We start from the raw sequence: 21,944 nt of genomic DNA, 5'->3' as shown, positions 1-21,944 counted from the left end.
ATATTTCCATGTTTATACAGATACTGGTGTAAATATTTCCATGTTTATACAGATCGTGGTGTAGATATTTCCATGTTTATACAGATACCGGTGTAGAAATTTCCATGTTTATACAGACCGCAGTGTAGATATCTCCATGTTTATACAGATAGCGGTGTAGATATTTCCATGTTTGTACAGATGGCGGTGTTGGTGTTTCCATCTATACACAGATTGCCGTGTAGGTATTTCCATGTGTATACAGATGGCATTGTAGATATTTCCATGTTTATACAGATGGTGGTGTAGATATTTCCATCTTTATACAGATGACTGTATAGGTATTTCCATGTTTTTACAGATGGCATTGTAGATATTTCCATGTTTATAGAGATAGCAGTGTAGATATTTCCATGTTTATAGAGATAGCATTGTAGATATTTCCATGTTTATACAGATGGCGGTGCAGATATTTCCATGGATATGTAGAAGGCGGTGTACATATTTCCATGTATATACAGATGGCTGTGTAGATATTTCCATGTTTATACAGATGGCTTTGTAGATATTTCCATGTTTATACAGATGACTTTGTAGGTATTTCCATGTTTATATAGATGGCGGTGTAGGTATTTCCATGTTTATAGACATAGCTGTGTAGATATTTCCATGTTTATACAGATAGCGGTGTAGATATTTCCATGTTTATAGAGATCGCAGTGTAGATATTTCCATGTTTATACAGACAGCAGTGGAGATATTTCCATGTTTATACACATAGCGGTTTACATATTTCCATGTTTATAGATACAGCGGTGTAGGTATTTCCATGTTTATACAGATAGCGGTGCAGATATTTCCATGTTTATACAGATGCCTATGCAGATATTTCCATATTTATACAGAGGGCTCTGTAGATATTTCCATGTTTATACAGATGGCAGTGTAGATTTTTCCATGTTCCTACACATGACTGTGTAGGTATTTCCATGTTTATACAGATGGCTTTGTAGATATTTCCATGTTTAAAGAGATAGCGGTGTAGATATTTCCATGTTTATACAGATAGCGGTGTAAATATTTCCATGTTTATACAGATCGTGGTGTAGATATTTCCATGTTTATACAGATACCGGTGTAGAAATTTCCATGTTTATACAGACAGCAGTGTAGATATCTCCATGTTTATACTGATAGCGGTGTAGATATTTCCATGTTTGTACGGATGGCGGTGTTGGTGTTTCCATCTATACACCGATTGCCGTGTAGGTATTTCCATGTGTATACAGATGGCATTGTAGATATTTCCATGTTTATACAGATGGTGGTGTAGATATTTCCATGTTTATACAGATGACTGTATAGGTATTTCCATGTTTTTACAGATGGAATTGTAGATATTTCCATGTTTATAGAGATAGCAGTGTAGATATTTCCATGTTTATACAGATGGCGGTGTAGATATTTCCATGTTTATATAGACAGCGGTGTAGGTATTTCCATATTTATACAGATAACGGTGTAGATATTTCCATGTTTATACAGATAGCAGTGTAAATATTTCCATGTTTATACTGATCATGGTGTAGATATTTCCAGGTTTATAGAGATAGCAGTGTAGATATTTCCATGTTTATACAGATAGCGGTATAGCTATTTCCATGTTTATACAGACCGCGGTGTAGATATTTCCATGTTTATACAGATAGCGGTGTAGATATTTCAATGTTTGTACAGATGGCGGTGTTGATATTTCCATCTCTACACAGATGACCGTGTAGATATTTCCATGTTTATACAGAAGGCGTCACAGATATTTCCATGGATATGTAGAAGGCGGTGTAGATATTTCCATGTTTATACAGATAGCGGTGTAGACATTTCCAGGTATATACAGAGGGCTGTGTAGATATTTCCATGTTTATACAGATGGCTGTGTAGATATTTCCATGTTTATACAGGTGACTTTGTAGGTATTTCCATGTATATACAGATGGCGGTGTAGGTATTTCCATGTTTATAGAGATAGCTGTGTAGATATTTCCATGTTCGTACAGATGGCGGTGTTGATGTTTCCATCTATACACAGATTGCCTTGCAGGTATTTCCATGTGTATACAGATGGCATTGTAGATATTTCCATGTTTATACAGATGGTGGTGTAGATATTTCCATGTTTATACAGACAGCAGTGGAGATATTTCCATGTTCATACACATAGCGGTGAACATATTTCCATGTTTATAGAGACAGCGGTGTAGGTAATTCCATGTTTATACAGATAGCGGTGAAGATATGTCCATGTTTATACAGATGCCTATGCAGATATTTCCATATTTATTCAGAAGGCTCTGTAGATATTTCCATGTTTATACAGACGGCAGTGTAGATTTTTCCATGTTCCTACACAGGACTGTGTAGGTATTTCCATGTTTATACAGATGGTGGTGTACATATTTCCATGTTTATACAGATGACTGTATAGGTATTTCCATGTTTTTACAGATGACATTCTAGATATTTCCATGTTTATAGAGATAGCAGTGTAGATATTTCCATGTTTATACAGATGGCGGTGTAGATATTTCCATGTTTATAGAGATAGCGGTGTAGATATTTCCATATTTATACCGATAACGGTGTAGATATTTCCATGTTTATACAGATAGCAGTGTAAATATTTCCATGTTTATACAGATCACGGTATAGATATTTCCAGGTTTGTAGAGATAGCAGTGTACATATTTCCATGTTTATACAGATAGCGGTTTTGCTATTTCCATGTTTATACAGACCGCGGTGTGGATATTTCCAAGTTTATACAGATAGCGTTGCAGATATTTCCATGTTTATACAGATGGCGGTGTTGATATTTCCATCTATACACAGATGACCGTGTAGATATTTCCATGTTTATACAGAAGGTGGCGCAGATATTTCAATGGATATGTAGAAGGCGATGTAGATATTTCCATGTTTATACAGATAGCGGTGTAGATATTTCCATGTATATAGAGATGGCTGTGTAGATATTTCCATGTTTATACAGATGGCTGTGTAGATATTTTCATGTTTATACAGATGACTTTGTAGGTATTTCCATGTTTATACAGATGGCGGTGCAGTTATTTCCATGTTTATAGAGATAGCTGTGTAGATATTTCCATGTTTATACAGATAGCGGTGTAGATATTTCCATGTTTATACAGATCGCGGTGTAGATATTTCCACGTTTATACAGACAGCAGTGGAGATATTTCCATGTTTATACACATAGCGGTGTACATATTTCCATGTTTATACAGACAGCGGTGTAGGTATTTCCATGTTTATACAGATAACGGTGCAGATATTTCCATGTTTATACAGATGCCTATGCAGATATTTCCATATTTATACAGAGGGCTCTGTAGATATTTCCATGTTTATACAGATGGCAGTGTAGATTTTTCCATGTTCCTACACATGACTGTGTAGGTATTTCCATGTTTATATAGATGGCTTTGTAGATATTTCCGTGTTTATAGAGATAGCGGTGTAGATATTTCCATGTTTATACAGATACTGGTGTAAATATTTCCATGTTTATACAGATCGTGGTGTAGATATTTCCATGTTTATACAGATACCGGTGTAGAAATTTCCATGTTTATACAGACCGCAGTGTAGATATCTCCATGTTTATACAGATAGCGGTGTAGATATTTCCATGTTTGTACAGATGGCGGTGTTGGTGTTTCCATCTATACACAGATTGCCGTGTAGGTATTTCCATGTGTATACAGATGGCATTGTAGATATTTCCATGTTTATACAGATGGTGTTGTAGATATTTCCATGTTTATACTGATGACTGTATAGGTATTTCCATGTTTTTACCGATGGCATTGTTGATATTTCCATGTTTATAGAGATAGCAGTGTAGATATTTCCATGTTTATACAGATGGCGGTGTAGATATTTCCATGTTTATAGAGATGGCGGTGTAGATATTTCCATATTTATACAGATAACAGTGTAGATATTTCCATGTTTATACAGATAGCAGTGTAGATATTTCCATGTTTATACAGATAGCGTTTTAGCTATTTCCATGTTTATTCAGACCGCGGTGTAGATATTTCCATGTTTATACAGATAGCGGTGCAGATATTTCCATGTTTGTACAGATGGCGGTGTTGATATTTCAATCTCTACACAGATGAATGTGTAGATATTTCCATGTTTATACAGAAGGCGGCGCAGGTATTTCCATGGATATGTAGAAGGCGGTATAGATATTTCCATGTTTATACAGATAGCGGTGTAGATATTTCCATGTATATACAGATGGCTGTGTAGGTATTTCCATGTTTATACAGATGGCTGTGTAGATATTTCCATGTTTATACAGATGACTTTGTAGGTATTTCCATGTTTATACAGATGGCGGTGTAGGTATTTCCATGTTTATAGAGATAGCTGTGTAGATATTTCCATGTTTATACAGATAGCGGTGTAGATATTTCCATGTTTATAGAGATCGCGGTGTAGATATTTCCATGTTTATGCAGACAGCAGTGGAGATATTTCCATGTTTATACACATAGCGGTGTACATATTTCCATGTTTATAGAGACAGCGGTGTAGGTATTTCCATGTTTATACAGATAGCGGTGCAGATATTTCCATGTTTATACAGATGCCTATACATGTATTTCCATATTTATACAGAGGGCTCTGTAGATATTTCCATGTTTATACAGATGGCAGTGTAGATTTTTCCATGTTCCTACACATGACTGTGTAGGTATTTCCATATTTATACAGATGGCTTTGTAGATATTTCCATGTTTATAGAGATAGCGGTGCTGATATTTCCATGTTTATACAGATAGCAGTGTAAATATTTCCATGTTTATACAGATCGTGGTGTAGATATTTCCATGTTTATACAGATAGGGGTGTAGAAATTTCCATGTTTATACAGACCGCAATGTAGATATCTCCATGTTTATACAGATAGCGGTGTAGATATTTCCATGTTTGTACAGATGGCGGTGTTGGTGTTTCCATCTATACACAGATTGCCGTGTAGGTATTTCCATGTGTATACAGATGGCATTGTAGATATTTCCATGTTTATACAGATGGTGGTGTAGATATTTCCATGTTTATACAGATGACTGTATAGGTATTTCCATGTTTTTACAGATGGCATTGTAGATATTTCCATGTTTATAGAGATAGCAGTGTAGATATTTCCATGTTTATACAGATGGCGGTGTAGATATTTCCATGTTTATAGAGGTAGCGGTGTAGATATTTCCATATTTATACAGATAACGGTGTAGATATTTCCATGTTTATACAGATAGCAGTGTAAATATTTCCATGTTTATACAGATCACGGTGTATATATTTCCAGGTTTATAGAGATAGCAGTGTAGATATTTCCATGTTTATACAGATAGCGGTTTAGCTATTTCCATGATTATACAGACCGCGGTGTAGATATTTCCATGTTTATACAGATAGCGGTGCAGATATTTCCATGTTTGTACAGATGGCGGTGTTGATATTTCCATCTATACACAGATGACCGTGTAGATATTTCCATGTTTATACAGAAGGCGGCGCAGATATTTCCATGGATATGTAGAAGGCGGTGTACATATTTCCATGTATATACAGATGGCTGTGTAGATATTTCCATGTTTATACAGATGGCTGTGTAGATATTTCCATGTTTATACAGATGACTTTGTAGGTATTTCCATGTTTATACAGATGGCGGTGTAGGTATTTCCATGTTTATAGAGATAGCTGTGTAGATATTTCCATGTTTATACAGATAGCGGTGTAGATATTCCCATGTTTATAGAGATCGTAGTGTAGATATTTCCATGTTTACACAGACAGCAGTGGAGATATTTCCATGTTTATACACATAGCGGTTTACATATTTCCATGTTTATAGAGACAGCGGTGTAGGTATTTCCATGTTTATACAGATAGCGGTGCAGATATTTCCATGTCTATACAGATGCCTATGCAGATATTTCCATATTTATACAGAGGGCTCTGCAGATATTTCCATGTTTATACAGATGGCAGTGTAGATTTTTCCATGTTCCTACACATGACTGTGTAGGTATTTCCATGTTTATACAGATGGCTTTGTAGATATTTCCATGTTTAAAGAGATAGCGGTGTAGATATTTCCATGTTTATACAGATAGCGGTGTAAATATTTCCATGTTTAAACAGATCGTGGTGTAGATATTGCCATGTTTATACAGATACCGGTGTAGAAATTTCCATGTTTATACAGACCGCAGTGTAGATATCTCCATGTTTATACAGATAGCGGTGTAGATATTTCCATGTTTGTACAGATGGCGGTGTTGGTGTTTCCATCTATACACAGATTGCCGTGTAGGTATTTCCATGTGTATACAGATGGCATTGTAGATATTTCCATGTTTATACAGATGGTGGTGTAGATATTTCCATGTTTATACAGATGACTGTATAGGTATTTCCATGTTTTTACAGATGGCATTGTAGATATTTCCATGTTTATAGAGATAGCAGTGTAGATATTTCCATGTTTATACAGATGGCGGTGTAGATATTTCCATGTTTATAGAGATAGCGGTGTAGATATTTCCATATATATACAGATAACGGTGTAGATATTTCCATGTTTATACAGATAGCAGTGGAAATATTTCCATGTTTATACAGATCACGGTGTAGATATTTCCAGGTTTATAGAGATAGCAGTGTAGATATTTCCATGTTTATACAGATAGCGGTTTAGATATTTCCATGTTTATACAGACCGCGGTGTAGATATTTCCATGTTTATACAGATAGCGGTGCAGATATTTCCATGTTTGTACAGATGGCGGTGTTGATATTTCCATCTATACAAAGATGACCGTGTAGATATTTACATGTTTATACAGAGGGCGTCGCAGATATTTCCATGGATATGTAGAAGGCGGTGTAGATATTTCCATGTTTGTACAGATAGCGGTGTAGATATTTCCATGTATATACAGATGGCTGTGTAGGTATTTCCATGTTTATACAGATGGCTGTGTAGATATTTCCATGTTTATACAGATGACTTTGTAGGTATTTCCATGTTTATACAGATGGCGGTGTAGGTATTTCCATGTTTATAGAGATAGCTGTGTAGATATTTCCATGTATATACCGATAGCGGTGTAGATATTTCCATGTTTATACATTAGCGGTGTACATATTTCCATGTTTATAGAGACAGCGGTGTAGGTATTTCCATGTTTATACAGATAGCGGTGCAGATATTTCCATGTTTATACAGATGCCTATGCAGATATTTCCATATTTATACAGAGGGCTCTGTACATATTTCCATGTTTATACAGATGGCAGTGTAGATTTTTTCATGTTCCTACACATGACTGTGTAGGTGTTTCCATGTTTATACAGATGGCTTTGTAGATATTTCCATGTTTATAGAGATAGCGTTGCAGATATTTCCATGTTTATACAGATAGCAGTGTAAATATTTCCATGTTTATACAGATCGTGGTGTAGATATTTTCATGTTTATACAGACAGCAGTGGAGATATTTCCATGTTTATACACATAGTGGTGTACATATTTCCATGTTTATAGAGACAGCGGTGTAGGTATTTCCATGTTTATACAGATAGCTGTGTAGATATTTCCATGTTCCTACACATGACTGTGTAGGTATTTCCATGTTTATACAGATGGCTTTGTAGATATTTCCATGTTTATATAGTTAGCGGTGTAGATATTTCCATGTTTATACAGATAGTGGTGTAAATATTTCCACGTTTATACAGATCGTGGTGTAGATATTTCCATGTTTATACAGATACCGGTGTAGAAATTTCCATGTTTATACAGACCGCAGTGTAGATATTTCCATGTTTATACAGACCGCAGTGTATATATCTCCATGTTTATACAGATAGCGGTGTAGATATTTCCAAGTATATACAGATGGCTGTGTAGATATTTCCATGTTTATACAGATGGCTGTGTAGATATTTCCATGTTTATACAGATGACTTTGTAGGTATTTCCATGTTTATACAGATGGCGGTGTAGGTATTTCCATGCTTATAGAGATAGCTGTGTAGATTTTTCCTTGTTTATACAGATAGCGGTGTAGATATTTCCATGTTTATACAGATCGCGTTGTAGATATTTCCATGTTTATACAGACAGCAGTGGAGATATTTCCATGTTTGTACACATAGCGGTGTACATATTTCCAAGTTTATAGAGACTGCGGTGTAGGTATTTCCATGTTTATACAGATAGTGGTGCAGATATTTCCATGTTTATACAGATGCCTATGCAGATATTTCCATATTTATACAGAGGGCTCTGTAGATATTTCCATGTTTATACAGATGGCAGTGCAGATTTTTCCATGTTCCTACACATGACTGTGTAGGTATTTCCATGTTTATACAGATGGCTTTGTAGATATTTCCATGTTTATAGAGATAGCAGTGTAGATATTTCCATGTTTATACAGATAGCGGTGTAAATATTTCCATGTTTATACAGATCGTGGTGTAGATATTTCCATGTTTATACAGATACCGGTGTAGAAATTTCCATGTTTATACAGACCGCAGTGTAGATATTTCCATGTTTATACAGACCGCAATGTAGATATCTCCATGTTTATACAGATAGCGGTGTAGATATTTCCATGTTTGTACAGATGGCGTTGTTGATGTTTCCATCTATACACAGATTGCCGTGTAGTTATTTCCAGGTGTATACAGATGGCATTGTAGATATTTCCATGTTTATACAGATGGTGGTGTACATATTTCCATGTTTATACAGATGACTGTATAGGTATTTCCATGTTTTTACAGATGACATTCTAGATATTTCCATGTTTATAGAGATAGCAGTGTAGATATTTCCATGTTTATACATATGGCGGTGTAGATATTTCCATGTTTATAGAGATAGCGGTGTAGATATTTCCATATTTATACAGATAACGGTGTAGATATTTCCATGTTTATACAGATAGCAGTGTAAATATTTCCATGTTTATACAGATCACGGTATAGATATTTCCAGGTTTGTAGAGATAGCAGTGTACATATTTCCATGTTTATACAGATAGCGGTTTTGCTATTTCCATGTTTATACAGACCGCGGTGTGGATATTTCCATGTTTATACAGATAGCGTTGCAGATATTTCCATGTTTGTACAGATGGCGGTGTTGATATTTCCATCTATACACAGATGACCGTGTAGATATTTCCATGTTTATACAGAAGGTGGCGCAGATATTTCAATGGATATGTAGAAGGCGGTGTAGATATTTCCATGTTTATACAGATAGTGGTGTAGATATTTCCATGTATATAGAGATGGCTGTGTAGATATTTCCATGTTTATACAGATGGCTGTGTAGATATTTCCATGTTTATACAGATGACTTTGTAGGTATTTCCATGTTTATACAGATGGCGGTGCAGTTATTTCCATGTTTATAGAGATAGCTGTGTAGATATTTCCATGTTTATACAGATAGCGGTGTAGATATTTCCATGTTTATACAGATCGCGGTGTAGATATTTCCACGTTTATACAGACAGCAGTGGAGATATTTCCATGTTTATACACATAGCGGTGTACATATTTCCATGTTTATACAGACAGCGGTGTAGGTATTTCCATGTTTATACAGATAACGGTGCAGATATTTCCATGTTTATACAGATGCCTATGCAGATATTTCCATATTTATACAGAGGGCTCTGTAGATATTTCCATGTTTATACAGATGGCAGTGTAGATTTTTCCATGTTCCTACACATGACTGTGTAGGTATTTCCATTTTTATACAGATGGCTTTGAAGATATTTCCGTGTTTATAGAGATAGCGGTGTAGATATTTCCATGTTTATACAGATACTGGTTTAAATATTTCCATGTTTATACAGATCATGGTGTTGATATTTCCATGTTTATACAGATACCGGTGTAGAAATTTCCATGTTTATACAGACCGCAGTGTAGATATCTCCATGTTTATACAGATAGCGGTGTAGATATTTCCATGTTTGTGCAGATGGCGGTGTTGGTGTTTCCATCTATACACAGATTGCCGTGTAGGTATTTCCATGTGTATACAGATGGCATTGTAGATATTTCCATGTTTATACAGATGGTGTTGTAGATATTTCCATGTTTATACTGATGACTGTATAGGTATTTCCATGTTTTTACAGATGGCATTGTTGATATTTCCATGTTTATAGAGATAGCAGTGTAGATATTTCCATGTTTATACAGATGGCGGTGTAGATATTTCCATGTATATAGAGATGGCGGTGTAGATATTTCCATATTTATACAGATAACAGTGTAGATATTTCCATGTTTATACAGATAGCAGTGTAAATATTTCCATGTTTATACAGATCACGGTGTAGATATTTCCAGGTTTATAGAGATAGCAGTGTAGATATTTCCATGTTTATACAGATAGCGGTTTAGCTATTTCCATGTTTATTCAGACCGCGGTGTAGATATTTCCATGTTTATACAGATAGCGGTGCAGATATTTCCATGTTTGTACAGATGGCGGTGTTGATATTTCCATCTATACACATATGACCGTGTAGATATTTCCATGTTTATACAGAAGGCGGCACAGATATTTCCATGGATATGTAGAAAGCGGTGTAGATATTTCCATGTTTATACAGATAGCGGTGTAGATATTTCCATGTATATACAGATGGCTGTGTAGATATTTCCATGATTATACAGATGACTGTGTAGATATTTCCATGTTTCTACAGATGACTTTGTAGGTATTTCCATGTTTATACAGATGGTGGTGTAGGTATTTCCATGTTAATAGATATAGCTGTGTAGATATTTCCATGTTTATACAGATAGCAGTGTAGATATTTCCATGTTTATACAGATCGCGGTGTAGATATTTCCATGTTTATACAGACAGCAGTGGAGATATTTCCATGTTTATACACATAGCGGTGTACATATTTCCATGTTTATAGAGACAGCGGTGTAGGTATTTCCATCTTTATACAGATAGCGGTGCAGATATTTCCATGTTTATACAGATGCCTATGCAGATATTTCCATATTTATACAGAGGGCTCTGTAAATATTTCCATGTTTACACAGATGGCAGTGTAGATTTTTCCATGTTCCTACACATGACTGTGTAGTTATTTCCATGTTTATACAGATGGCTTTGTAGATATTTCCATGTTTATAGAGATAGCGGTGTAGATATTTCCATGTTTATACAGATTGGGGTGTAAATATTTCCACGTTTATACAGAACGTGGTGTAGATATTTCCATGTTTATACAGATACCGGTGTAGAAATTTCCATGTTTATACAGACTGCAGTGTAGATATTTCCATGTATATACAGATAGCGGTGTAGATATTTCCATGTTTGTACAGATGCCAGTGTTGGTGTTTCCATCTATACACAGAATGCCGTGTATGTATTTCCATGTGTATACAGATGGCATTGTAGATATTTCCATGTTTATACAGATGGTGGTGTAGATATTTCCATGTTTATACAGATGACTGTATAGGTATTCCCATGTTTTTACAGATGGCATTGTAGATATTTCCATGTTTATAGAGATAGCAGTGTAGATATTTCCATGTTTATACAGATGGCGGTGTAGATATTTCCATGTATATAGAGATGGCGGTGCAGATATTTCCATATTTATACAGATAACAGTGTAGATATTTCCATGTTTATACAGATAGCAGTGTAAATATTTCCATGTTTATACAGATCACGGTGTAGATATTTCCAGGTTTATAGAGATAGCAGTGTAGTTATTTCCATGTTTATACAGATAGCGGTTTAGCTATTTCCATGTTTATTCAGACCGCGGTGTAGATATTTCCATGTTTATACAGATAGCGGTGCAGATATTTCCATGTTTGTACAGATGGCGGTTTTGATATTTCCATCTATACACAGATGACCGTGTAGATATTTCCATGTTTATACAGAAGGCGGCACAGATATTTCCATGGATATGTAGAAAGCGGTGTAGATATTTCCATGTTTATACAGATAGCGGTGTAGATATTTCCATGTATATACAGATGGCTGTGTAGATATTTCCATGATTATACAGATGACTGTGTAGATATTTCCATGTTTCTACAGATGACTTTGTAGGTATTTCCATGTTTATACAGATGGTGGTGTAGGTATTTCCATGTTAATAGATATAGCTGTGTAGATATTTCCATGTTTATACAGATCGCGGTGTAGATATTTCCATGTTTATACAGACAGCAGTGGAGGTATTTCCATGTTTATACACATAGCGGTGTACATATTTCCATGTTTATAGAGACAGCGGTGTAGGTATTTCCATCTTTATACAGATAGCGGTGCAGATATTTCCATGTTTATACAGATGCCTATGCAGATATTTCCATATTTATACAGAGGGCTCTGTAGATATTTCCATGTTTACACAGATGGCAGTGTAGATTTTTCCATGTTCCTACACATGACTGTGTAGGTATTTCCATGTTTATACAGATGGCTTAGTAGATATTTCCATGTTTATAGAGATAGCGGTGTAGATATTTCCATGTTTATACAGATTGGGGTGTAAATATTTCCATGTTTATACAGAACGTGCTGTAGATATTTCCATGTTTATACAGATACCGGTGTAGAAATTTCCATGTTTATACAGACTGCAGTGTAGATATTTCCATGTATATACAGATAGCGGTGTAGATATTTCCATGTTTGTACAGATGCCAGTGTTGGTGTTTCCATCTATACACAGATTGCCGTGTATGTATTTCCATGTGTATACAGATGGCATTGTAGATATTTCCATGTTTATACAGATGGTGGTGTAGATATTTCCATGTTTATACAGATGACTGTATAGGTATTTCCATGTTTTTACAGATGGCATTGTAGATATTTCCATGTTTATAGAGATAGCAGTGTAGATATTTCCATGTTTATACAGATGGCGGTGTAGATATTTCCATGTTTATAGAGATAGCGGTGTAGATATTTCCATATTTATACAGATAACAGTGTAGATATTTCCATGTTTATACAGATAGCAGTGTAAATATTTCCATGTTTATACAGATCACGGTGTAGATATTTCCAGGTTTATAGAGATAGCAGTGTAGATATTTCCATGTTTATACAGATAGCGGTTTAGCTATTTCCATGTTTATACAGACCGCGGTGTAGATATTTCCATGTTTATACAGATAGCGGTGCAGATATTTCCATGTTTGCACAGATGGCGGTGTTGATATTTCCATCTATACACAGAAGACCGTGTAGATATTTCCATGTTTATACAGAAGGCGGCGCAGATATTTCCGTGGATATGAAGAAGGCGGTGTAGATATTTCCATGTTTATACAGATAGCGGTGTAGATATTTCCATGTATATACATCTGGCTGTGTAGGTATTTCCATGTTTATACAGATGGCTGTGTAGATATTTCCATGTTTATACAGATGACTTTGTAGGTATTTCCATGTTTATACAGATGGCGGTGTAGGTATTTCCATGTTTATAGAGATAGCTGTGTAGATATTTCCATGTTTATACAGATAGAGGTGTAGATATTTCCATGTTTATAGAGATCGCGGTGTAGATATTTCCATGTTTATGCAGACAGCAGTGCAGATATTTCCATGTTTATACACATAGCGGTGTACATATTTCCATGTTTATAGAGACAGCGGTGTAGGTATTTCCATGTTTATACAGATAGCGGTGCAGATATTTCCATGTTTATACAGATGCCTATACAGATATTTCCATATTTATACAGAGGGCTCTGTAGATATTTCCATGTTTATACAGATGGCAGTGTAGATTTTTCCATGTTCCTACACATGACTGTGTAGGTATTTCCATATTTATACAGATGGCTTTGTAGATATTTCCATGTTTATAGAGATAGCGGTGCAGATATTTCCATGTTTATACAGATAGCAGTTTAAATATTTCCATGTTTATACAGATCGTGGTGTCGATATTTCCATGTTTATACAGATAGGGGTGTAGAAATTTCCATGTTTATACAGACCGCATTGTAGATATCTCCATGTTTATACAGATAGCGGTGTAGATATTTCCATGTTTGTACAGATGGCGGTGTTGGTGTTTCCATCTATACACAGATTGCCGTGTAGGTATTTCCATGTGTATACAGATGGCATTGTAGATATTTCCATGTTTATACAGATGGTCGTGTAGATATTTCCATGTTTATACAGATGACTGTATAGGTATTTCCATGTTTTTACAGATGGCATTGTAGATATTTCCATGTTTATAGAGATAGCAGTGTAGATATTTCCATGTTTATACAGATGGCGGTGTAGATATTTCCATGTTTTAGAGGTAGCGGTGTAGATATTTCCATATTTGTACAGATAACGGTGTAGATATTTCCATGTTTATACAGATAGCAGTGTAAATATTTCCATGTTTATACAGATCACGGTGTAGATATTTCCAGGTTTATAGAGATAGCAGTGTAGATATTTCCATGTTTATACAGATAGCGGTTTAGCTATTTCCATGTTTATACAGACCGCGGTGTAGATATTTCTATGTTTATACAGATAGCGGTGCAGATAATTCCATGTTTGTACAGATGGAGGTGTTGATATTTCCATCTATACACAGATGACCGTGTAGATATTTCCATGTTTATACAGAAGGCGGCACAGATATTTCCATGGATATGTAGAAGGCGGTGTAGATATTTCCATGTATATACAGATGGCTGTGTAGATATTTCCATGTTTATACAGATGGCTGTGTAGATATTTCCATGTTTATACAGATGACTTTGTAGGTATTTCCATGTTTATACAGATGGCGGTGTAGCTATTTCCATGTTTATAGAGATAGCTGTGTAGATATGTCCATGTATATACAGATAGCGGTGTAGATATTTCCATGTTTATAGAGATCGCGGTGTAGATATTTCCATGTTTATACAGACAGCACTGGAGATATTTCCATGTTTATACACATAGCGGTGTACATATTTCCATGTTTATAGAGACAGCGGTGTAGGTATTTCCATGTTTATACAGATAGCGGTGCAGATATTTCCATGTTTATACAGATGCCTATGCAGATATTTCCATATTTATACAGACGGCTCTGTAGATATTTCCATGTTTATACAGATGGCAGTGTAGATTTTTCCATGTTCCTACACATGACTGTGTAGGTGTTTCCATGTTTATACAGATGTCTTTGTAGATATTTCCATGTTTATAGAGATAGCGGTGTAGATATTTCCATGTTTATACAGATACCGGTGTAGAAATTTCCATGTTTATACAGACCGCAGTGTAGATATCTCCATGTTTATAGAGATAGCGGTGTAGATATTTCCATGTTTGTACAGATGGCAGTGTCGGTGTTTCCATCTATACACAGATTGCCGTGTAGGTATTTCCATGTGTATACAGATGGCATTGTAGATATTTCCATGTTTATACAGATGGTGGTGTAGATATTTCCATGTTTATACTGATGACTGTATAGGTATTTCCATGTTTTTACAGATGGCATTGTAGATATTTCCATGTTTATAGAGATAGCAGTGTAGATATTTCCATGTTTATACAGATGGCGGTGTAGATATTTCCATGTTTATAGAGATAGCGGTGTAGATATTTCCATATTTATACAGATAACGGTGTAGATATTTCCATGTTTGTACAGATAGCAGTGTAAATATTTCCATGTTTATACTGATCACGGTGTAGATATTTCCAGGTTTATAGAGAGAGCAGTGTAGATATTTTCATGTTTATACAGATAGCGGTTTAGCTATTTCCATGTTTATACAGACCGTGGTGTAGATATTTCCATGTTTATACAGATAGCGGTGCAGATATTTCCATGTTTGTACAGATGGAGGTGTTGACATTTCCATCTATACACCGATGACCGTGTAGATATTTCCATGTTTATACAGAAGGCGGCGCAGATATTTCCATGGATATGTAGAAGGCGGTGTAGATATTTCCATGTTTATACAGATAGCGGTGTAGATATTTCCATGTGTATACAGATGGCTGTGTAGATATTTCCATGTTTATACCCATGACTTTGTAGGTATTTCCATGTTTATACAGATGGCGGTGTAGGTATTTCTATGTTTATAGAGATAGCTGTGTAGATATTTCCATGTTTATACAGATAGCGGTGTAGATATTTCCATGTTTATACGGATCGCAGTGTAGATACTTCCATGTTTACACAGACAGCAGTGGAGATATTTCCATGTTTATACACATAGCGGTTTACATATTTCCATGTTTATAGTGACAGCGGTGTAGGTATTTCCATGTTTATACAGATAGCGGTGCAGATATTTCCATGTCTATACAGATGCCTATGCAGATATTTCCATATTTATACAGAGGGCTCTGTAGATATTTCCATGTTTATACAGATGGCAGTGTAGATTTTTCCATGTTCCTACACATGACTGTGTAGGTATTTCCATGTTTATACAGATGGCTTTGTAGATATTTCCATGTTTAAAGAGATAGCGGTGTAGATATTTCCATGTTTATACAGATAGCGGTGTAAATATTTCCATGTTTAAACAGATCGTGGTGTAGATATTTCCATGTTTATACAGATACCGGTGTAGAAATTTCCATGTTTATACAGACCGCAGTGTAGATATCTCCATGTTTATACAGATAGCGGTGTAGATATTTCCATGTTTGTACAGATGGCGGTGTTGGTGTTTCCATCTATACACAGATTGCCGTGTAGGTATTTCCATGTGTATACAGATGGCATTGTAGATATTTCCATGTTTATACAGATGGTGGTGTAGATATTTCCATGTTTATACAGATGACTGTATAGGTATTTCCATGTTTTTACAGATGGCATTGTAGATATTTCCATGTTTATAGAGATACCAGTGTAGATATTTCCATGTTTATACAGATGGCGGTGTAGATATTTCCATGTTTATAGAGATAGCGGTGTAGATATTTCCATATATATACAGATAACGGTGTAGATATTTCCATGTTTATACAGATAACGGTGTTGGTATTTCCATGTTTATACAGATAACGGTGTTGGTATTTCCATGTTTATACAGATAGCGTTGTAGATATTTCCATCTTTATACACATGGCAGTGTAGATATTTCCATGTTTATACAGATAGTGGTGTCAATATTTCCATGTTTATACAGATGGCGGTGTAGATAGTTCCATGTTTCTGGAGATGGCGGTGTAGATATTTTCATGTTTATAGACATGTTGGTGTAGATATTTCCATGTTTATACAGATAGCGGTGTAGAAATTTCAATGTTTATAAAGATAGCGTTGGAGATATTTCCATGTTTATACAGATAGTGGTGGGTATATTTCCATGTTTATACACAAGGCGGTGTTGATATTTCCAAGTTTATAAAGATAGCGTTGTAGATATTTCCATGTTTACAGATATCGGTGTACATATTTCCATGTTTGTACAGATGGCTGTGTAGATATTTCCATGTATATAGAGATGGCAGTGTAGGTATTTCCATGTTTATACAGATGGAGTTGTAGATATTTCCAAGTTTATACAGATGACTGTAAATATCTTCATGTTTTTACAGATGGCGGTGTAGATATTTCCATGTTTATACAGATAGCGGTCTCGCTATTTCTATGTTTATACAGATAGCAGTGTAGCTATTTCCATGTTTATAGAGATAGCTGTGTAGATATTTCCATGTTTATACAGATAGCGGTGTAGATATTTATATGTTTATAGAGATGGCAGTGTAGATATTTCCATGTTTATACAGATAGTGTTGTAGATGTTTCCATGTTTATACAGATGACTGTGTAGGTATTTCCAAGTTTGTACAGATGGCGGTGTAGATATTTCCATGTTTATAGAGATAGCCATGTAGATATTTCCATGTTTTTTAAGATAGCGGTGTAGGCATTTCCATGTTTATAGAGATAGCGTTGTAGGTATTTCAATATTTATAGAGATAGCAGAGTAGATATTTCCAAGTTTATACAGATAGCGGGGTAGATATTTCCATGTATTTACAGATAGCGGTGTAGACATTTCCATGTTTTTACAGATCGTGGTGTATATATTTCCATATTTATACAGATAGCGGTGTAGATATTTCCATGTTTATGCACATAACGGTGTAGTTATTTCCATGTTTACAGAGATAGCGGTGTAGATATTTTGATATTTGCACAGATTGCGGTGTACATGTTTTCATCTTTCACAGAAAGCGGTATACATATTTCCATGTTAACACAGAGAGCTGTGTAGCTATTTCCATGTTTACACAGATATTGTTGTAGATATTTCCATGTTTATACACATAGCGGTGTAGATATTTCCATGTTTATAAAGATAGCGGTGTAGATTTTCCATGCTTGTACAGATAGCGGTGTAGGTATTTCCATGTGTTTAGAGATGGCTGTGTAGATATTTCCATGTTTATACAGATGGCAGTGTAGATATTTCCATGTTTATACAGATAGTGGTGTAGATATCTCCATGTTTATGCAGGTATAGGTGTAGATATTTCCATGTTTATGAAGATCTCGGTGCAGATATTTCCATCTTTCTACAGATGAGAGTGTAGATGTTTCTATGTTTATAGAGATGGCGGTGTAGATATTTCATGTTTATACAGATGGCGGTGAAGTTATTTCCATGTTTATGCTGATGGTGGTGTAGATATTTCCATGTTTATAGAGATGGCGTTTAAGATATTTCTAAATTTATAGAGATAGCGATGTTGATAATTCCATGTTTATGCATATAGCGGTGTAGCCATTTACATGTTTATACAGAGAGCAGTGTAGATATTTCCATGTTTATACAGATAGCGGTGTAGATATTTCCACGTTTACAGAGATAGCGGTGTAGATATTTCCATATTTGTGCATATTGCGGTGAAGATATTTCCATCTTTACACAGATAGCGGTGTACATATTTCCATGTTTACACAGATAACTCTGAAGATATTCCCATGTTTACACAGATAGTGTTGTAGATATTTCCATGTTTATACAGGTAGCGGTGTAGATATTTCCATGTTTATACAGATAGCGGTGTAGATATTTCCATGTGTATAGAGATAGCAATGGAGATATTTCCATGTTTATACAGACAGCGGTGGGTATATTTCCATGTTTATACACAAGTGTGTGTAGATATATCAAAGTTTATAAAGATAGCTGTGTAGATATTTCCATGTTTATACAGATAGCGGTGTACATATTTCCATGTTTATACAGATGGCTGTGTAGATATTTCCATGTGTATACAGATGGCAGTGTAGATATTTCCATGTGTATACAGATGGAGGTGTAGATATTTCCAAGTTTATACACATGACTGTGTAGATATCTTCATGTTGTTACAGATGGCGGTGTAGGTATTTCCATGTTTATACACATAGCGGTGTCGCTATTTCTATGTTTATACAGATAGCAGTGTAGCTATTTCCATGTTTATAGAGATAGCTGTGTAGATATTTCCATGTTTATACAGATAGCGGTGTAGGTATTTCCAAGTTTATACAGATGGCAGTGTAGATATTTCCATGTTTATACAGACAGTGTTATAGGTGTTTCCATGTTTATACAGATGACTGTGTAGGTATTTCCATGTTTATACAGATGGCGGTGTAGATATTTCCATGTTTATAGAGATAGCCATGTAGATATTTCCATGTTTATAGAGATAGCATTGGAGATATTTCCATGTTTATAGAGATAACATTGGAGATATTTCCATGTTTATACAGATAGCGGTGGGTATATTTCCATGTTTATACACAAGGCGGTGTAGATATTTCCAAGTTTATAAAGATAGCGGTGTAGATATTTCCATGTTTATACAGATAGCGGTGTACATATTTCCATGTTTATACAGATGGCTTTGTAGATATTTCCATGTGTATACAGATGTCAGTGTAGATATTTCCATGTTTATACAGATGGAGGTGTAGATATTTACAAGTTTATACAGATGGCTGTGTAGATATCTTCATGTTTTTACAGATGGCGGTGTGGATATTTCCATGTTTATACAGATAGCGTTGTCGCTATTTCTATGTTTATACAGATAGCAGTGCAGCTATTTCCATGTTTATAGAGATATCTGTGTATATATTTCCATGTTTATACAGATAGCGGTGTAGATACTTCCATGTTTATACAGATGGCGGTGTAGATATTTCCATGTTTATACAGATTGTGGTGTATATATTTCCATGTTTATACAGAAAGCGGTGTAGATATTTCCATGTTTATGCAGATAGTGGTGTAGATATTTCCATGTTTACAGAGATAGAGGTGTAGATATTTCCATATTTGCACAGATTGCGGTGTAGATATTTCCATCCTCACACAGATTGCTGTGTACATATTTCCATGTTTACACAGACAGCTGTGTAGATATTTCCATGTTTCTACAGATAGTGTTGAAGATTTTCCATGTTTATAGTGATTGCGGTGTAGATCTTTCCATGTTTATAAAGATAGCGGTGTAGATATTTCCATGTTTATACAGAGAGCGGTGGAGATATTTCCATGTTTATACAGATGGCGGTGGAGATATTTCCATGTTTATAGAGATGGTGGTGTAGATATTTCCAAGTTTATGCAGATAGCGGTGTAGATATTTCCATGTTTATAGAAATTGCGGTGTAGATATTTCTATGTTTATACAGATAGCGGTGGAGATATTTCCATGTTTATACACATAGCGCTATAGATTTGTGCATGTTTATGCAGATAGCGGAGTAGATATTTCCATGTTTATACAGGTAGCGATGTAGATATTTCCATGTTTACAAAGATAACGGTGTAGATATTTCCATGTTTATAGAGATACCGCTGGAGATATTTCCATGTTTATACAGATACCGACGTAGATATATCCATGTTTATACAGATAGCGGTGTAGATATTTCCATGTTTATACAGACAGCGGTGGGTATATTTCCATGTTTATACACAAGTGTGTGTAGATATTTCTAAGTTTATAAAGATAGCAGTGTAGATATTTCCATGTTTACACAGATATTGTTGTAGATATTTCCATGTTTATACAGATAGCGTTGTAGATATTTCAATATTTATAGAGATAGCGGTGTAGATATTTCCATGTTTATACAGATAGCGGTGTAGATATTTCAATGTTTATAAAGATAACGGTGTTGGTATTTCCATGTTTATACAGATAGCGTTGTAGATATTTCCATCTTTATACACATGGCAGTGTAGATATTTCCATGTTTATACAGATAGTGGTGTCAATATTTCCATGTTTATACAGATGGCGGTGTAGATAGTTCCATGTTTCTGGAGATGGCGGTGTAGATATTTTCATGTTTATAGACATGTCGGTGTAGATATTTCCATGTTTATACAGATTGCGGTGTAGAAATTTCAATGTTTATAAAGATAGCGTCGGAGATATTTCCATGTTTATACAGATAGCGGTGGGTATATTTCCATGTTTATACACAAGGCGGTGTTGATATTTCCAAGTTTATAAAGATAGCGGTGTAGATATTTCCATGTTTACAGATATCGGTGTACATATTTCCATGTTTGTACAGATGACTGTGTAGATATTTCCATGTATATAGAGATGGCAGTGTAGATATTTCCATGTTTATACAGATGGAGTTGTAGATATTTCCAAGCTTATACAGATGACTGTGTAAATATCTTCATGTTTTTACAGATGGCGGTGTAGATATTTCCATGTTTATACAGATAGCGGTCTCGCTATTTCTATGTTTATACAGATAGCAGTGTAGCTATTTCCATGTTTATAGAGATAGCTGTGTAGATAT

Source organism: Pan troglodytes, chromosome 13 (genome assembly GCF_028858775.2).
Source record: "Pan troglodytes isolate AG18354 chromosome 13, NHGRI_mPanTro3-v2.0_pri, whole genome shotgun sequence".
Taxonomy (NCBI): Eukaryota; Metazoa; Chordata; class Mammalia; order Primates; family Hominidae; genus Pan; species Pan troglodytes.
This window is presented reverse-complemented; position numbering follows the sequence as displayed.